Source organism: Schistocerca cancellata, chromosome 9 (genome assembly GCF_023864275.1).
Source record: "Schistocerca cancellata isolate TAMUIC-IGC-003103 chromosome 9, iqSchCanc2.1, whole genome shotgun sequence".
In the NCBI taxonomy this organism is placed as follows: Eukaryota; Metazoa; Arthropoda; class Insecta; order Orthoptera; family Acrididae; genus Schistocerca; species Schistocerca cancellata.
The window spans coordinates 86,690,544-86,695,317 of record NC_064634.1 but is presented as its reverse complement, the minus strand read 5'-3'; the positions used below and the strand labels follow the sequence as shown (position 1 = coordinate 86,695,317).

The window sequence follows — 4,774 nt, the reverse complement described above, 5'->3', positions numbered from 1 at the left end:
GAAGCAGTGCCGGCGGTGTCACTGTAAGTAAACGTGCGAGTTATGCCGTGAAGGAGAAAAAGCACGAGCAGGAGCGAGGAAGAGTGAAATATCACCTGTACAGAAGTGCAGTCTACTCTGTTATCTTTGACTGTACAGTTCCTTTACAATTTAAGACTGAGTACGTTGTTCAGAGCGTCAGAGCATAGGCGTGCGATATCATAGCCGTGGTTCAGATATCTACATCCACATTTGTATTCTCCATACCATTCTAAAATGCGTGGCAGACGTTACTTCTCTTGTTGTCGTTGTGATATTTGGTTCAAATACGCAGTTCTTCAAATTAGTCTATCTCCTACAACCCTCTTCATCTCTGCATAATTACTGCACCCTGCATCAACTTGAACCTACCAAGCCTTCGACATAAAAGTTTTCTGGGTATGGTACCCCGTCATAATGTAAAAAACTACTGCTGCTTAAGTGAACAATGAAACTAACTACCTTTTTAAAATTCTGACGTAATAGCATCCGCAGTGAACAGTAACAACAAAATATAAAGGACACTGCGTAGCTAGTACGCACCATTAGACCGAGAAGAAGGCCGCTGCAACCGTGGCCGAAACGTTGGTTTTTCTCCAGCAACAGTAGCTTTTTTACATTTTGACGCGGTACCATACCCAGAAAAATTTTATGTCGACTGACTCTGGCCGCGGAAGCCTACGCAATTATACTACCAAGCCTTGTTCTCTTCCTAAAAACGTTACTTACATTCACTTTATTACTTCCCATCATTTTGTTCTGTCTGTCGATTTCGTTTTACCGCTTAGACATTACGCTCATCTTCACCAGCATTTACTGAAAATGACAACTACCTTCTGTTTGCAGTGATGTCACAGGTTTTGTGGGAAACACGCGAACCAGTCACATTAATGTGTTCGACATCAACGTGCAGTGACCACTAACGGACGCAGATAGCAGCTCTAGGAGCGGAGGGTGAATAGGCGAACCGTTGGGGGGAGGGGCGGGGGGAGAGGGGGGATGGGGACGCGGAAAACGGCCCAGTTGTTGTTGTAATGCAGAAACAGAGCGATTTACCTGACGTGCAAATGGACATGATCTTGGCTTTCGGGTCAAGGGCGACGCATTTCCGAGAGGGCTAAGTTTGTGAACTGTTTGTATGCCGCCGTGGTCAAAGTGTACTGAAGATGGTAAAATGGCGCCATCCAAAAACTGTCGCCGAGGCAAATAAGGTGCACCACGGGCCAGAGATGACAGGTGTGAACGACGGCTGCGAAGATGTGTGCGGGCCAGCACACGTGCAGCTGTTGAGCAACCGACCGCCCAGGTGAACCAATGGGCTACCAACAGTGTCTCCTCAACGGCTGTTTAGCGACTGTTACTGCTAGTGATGGGCTAAACTGCGATTTTCCGATATCAGTGATTTCTGTGAATGCTACTTTTGAGTATCTGTGATTCTTAACTGTGATTTGTCGCAGTTAAGGAACATAGGTCGTGTATCCCTCCGCCACTGCTATTTCTGCGATTTCTGCTACTTCCGCGATTTCTGCTACTTCCGCGATTTCTGCTACTTCTGCGATTTCTGTGACTTCTGCTACTTCTGCGATTTCTGCTACTTCTGCTACTTCTGCGATTTCTGTGACTTCTGCTACTTCTGCGATTTCTGTGATTCCTGCGATTTCTGCGACTTACCACCATATGAGAAAGTTACATCTGTCAACACAGAAAATTGCATCTCAACAAACCTGTCTTTGGCAAGTATGTTTTACGTTTTTTCTTCCGTTGGCTTTAATTTTGTGTTAAAGAAACAACTGTGAAAATATTAATAGTGTAATTAATATGTAAGTAGCCGTACAGTACCGTAATAGTTCGTATTTAGAAAATGAATTGTAACATATTGTTATGTTCACAGGTACCTGAACTACATTTCAGTCACTCAGTAAAGTGATAACTCAAAATATCATTGTCAACAGATCTGAAGAAATTGCCACTGCGTCTTTAGACAGTTTTCGTCAGACGAGAGGTTAGTTTCTAAGCGTTTCGATGGACTTAATTACTTCAGTGTGATCGTTCTTGCAAATGTGATATTCATTATAGCAAATATTAGCAATCTACTCTGTCAATTATATTGCTAGTAATTAATGACAGCAAAAATTGTTTAATAATCCTTGTGTTTTTGCAGACACAGTTCTGACTCTGATTACTGGTTGCTGTACGTATCTATCCACATCAAGGCTGTTTTTGAGAGAGACTCGTGAAGATTCAAGACAGTTCTTAGAGGATTTGCAGTTTAAAAGTGAAATAATTGTGAAATAAGTGTGTGAATGATTACACTGTGTTTTATTGAAGTTGTTGTGCGATTTTAAAGGAATAATAAATGTCAAATACAGTGAGTGAATAATAAAAATCTCATTTTCCACATGTTTAAGCCGCCCTATACCCATAATTTTCCGCCACTTACTTATTGGTAAACACTTGTTGGAGAGTGACATGCCGCCCCCCCCCCCCCCTTTCTCCACAATCTTGGTGTGACACTGACCTGTAACTTATCCCGAAGTCTACAATATGCATTTTGAGGCTGTTGATATGAAAGTGGGAAGTACAGATCTTCCAGTTAAATCAGGAATAGCTTAAGTGCATTACTTGAAAGTAACACAGGAAAAGCTTACTTATGTAGGTGGTAGTAGTGTCGGCAAAAAGTTCTTGTGTGTGAAGTTGCCATGTAGAACACCAGGTGTAAAACTTTTCTCCCGAGTCTTGAACTGTGTCGGAACAAAAGTGAGGCATTCATATGACTGTTTTCATTTCTCTACACTTTTACAGATGTCTGAGTTCTGCTGTGTTAACACTACAAAGTCCTGTAGGCATGTGGAGTATTAACCAAAACTGTCATATTGGAAGCAGAATCAAACACATTTGTTACGTTACTTGATATTTTCAGGAGAAAAAGACAATGTTGTTTCTTATTAATATAATACATTCAGAGTCACAGCAGTATTTGACCAACCATAACTGATGCTGAATGTGCATGTCGTCATATAATATGAAGGGCTTATTTCAATAATGGTACAAGTCCATTACCTCCACTTTTCTGTCTATAATGCGTCTGAAATTAGTGATCCAAACAAACATAAATAAAGGTTCATCTCTAGCAAGAAGCCATATGCTTGAATATTTCTGGTATCTCAAATGCAGATTTGTCAGCGCTCATTTAACTTTACGACTCTGTATCTCAAAATGAACAAAAATGGACTTGTACCACTATTGAAATAAGCCCTTCATATGCACACACAGCACATCGAACTCGTGAGGCACAAGGCTCTCATAACGAAGTACGTACGTCGGTCAACAGATGACACTAGGAAAAGTATGTTAACTGCGCTTTTTAGTTGCTACTTGCGACCCTTACTTGCGATTTGTCACAGAAATCGCAGTTTGACTCGGTAGCGAATAGCGTAGTATGAACTTTGCTCAACAGATGGCAGTGCTAACTGCGCTTTTTAGTTGCTACTTGCGACTCTTAGTTGCGACTTGTCACGGAAATCGCAGTTAGACTTGATACCGCATAGCAGAGATGGACGTAGTACGAACTTTGGCCAAAAGATGGCACTGTTAACCGCGCTTTTTAGTTGCTACTTGCGACTCTTAGTTGCGACTTGTCACGGAAATCGCAGTTAGACTCGATGCCGTATCGCACAGATGGACGTAGTACGAACTTTGGCCAACAGATGCCACTGTTAACCGCGCTTTTTAGTTGCTACTTGCGACTCTTAGTTGCGACTTGTCACGGAAATCGCAGTTGGACTCCATAGCGTACCGCAAAGATGGACGTAGTACGAACTTTGGCCAACAGATGGCACTGTTAACCGCGCTTTTTAGTTGCTACTTGCGACTCTTAGTTGCGACTTGTCACTGAAATCGCAGAAAGCAGTGCTAAATTCGACCAATAGATGGCTCACGTCTTTGAATGTGAAATTCTACTTGCTACTGCTAACTGTGACTGAAATCGCAGTTAGATTCTGTAAAGTTGCTACTGTGATATCTGCGACTTCTCAGTCACTGTGATTTCTAACAGATACGCGATTTCCTGCCCACCACTAGTTACTGCGTATGCCGCCCTATCAAGTGCCTGGTTCAGGGACCCATGCTTATTGCTGTTCATAGGCGACGAAGTCTGGGATTCACACGCCAATACCGTAACTGGACGTCCACCGAGTGGCGACAGGTGGCCTTTTCAGACAGAGCCACGTTTTATGCTCCTTCGGACAGATGGTCCTGCAACAACCGCCTCGAGCATAAAGGCCCGTAGGAGGGAGCGTTATGGTCTAGGGAATGTTTTATTGGCATTCCCTGGGTCATTCTAGGAGGCACAATGGATAAACAAAAGTATGAAATTTAGCCTTGGGGATCATATCCACCCCCATATAAAGTAAGTTTTTTTATTTTTTATTTTTTTATTGCACGATGGCATCTATGAGCAGGACATCGTAATGTGTCGCACAGTTCGTAGTGTGCGTGCAGGGTTCAAAGGGCACCAGGACTCAAGGATGCATTTACCGTACTCCCTTGGCCACCAGACTCCCCTAATTTTAGCCCAATCAAAAATCTGTTGAATCACATAGATCGGGCTGTTTGCGAGAACCGTCAGCAGCTGGCCACGTCAGTGGAGTGGGAATGGCTCCATATCCCTGTCGGTTCCTTCCAGAACCTTATTGACTCGATTCCTGCGTGTCTCGCGGTGGAAAAGGTGGTCATTTAGATTTTTCGTAGCAGGTCA

At 43.0% G+C, this 4,774-nt stretch overlaps 1 long non-coding RNA gene across 1 annotated transcript; it reads left to right on the top strand.

Moving 5' to 3' along the window:
- The first annotated feature begins 1,560 nt into the window (after positions 1-1,560).
- Positions 1,561-2,359, top strand: LOC126100234 (uncharacterized). The gene is made up of 3 exons (XR_007522143.1): positions 1,561-1,755; positions 1,910-2,020; positions 2,180-2,359. It is a non-coding gene; the product is annotated as an uncharacterized LOC126100234 (long non-coding RNA).
- The last annotated feature ends 2,415 nt before the right edge of the window (positions 2,360-4,774 follow it).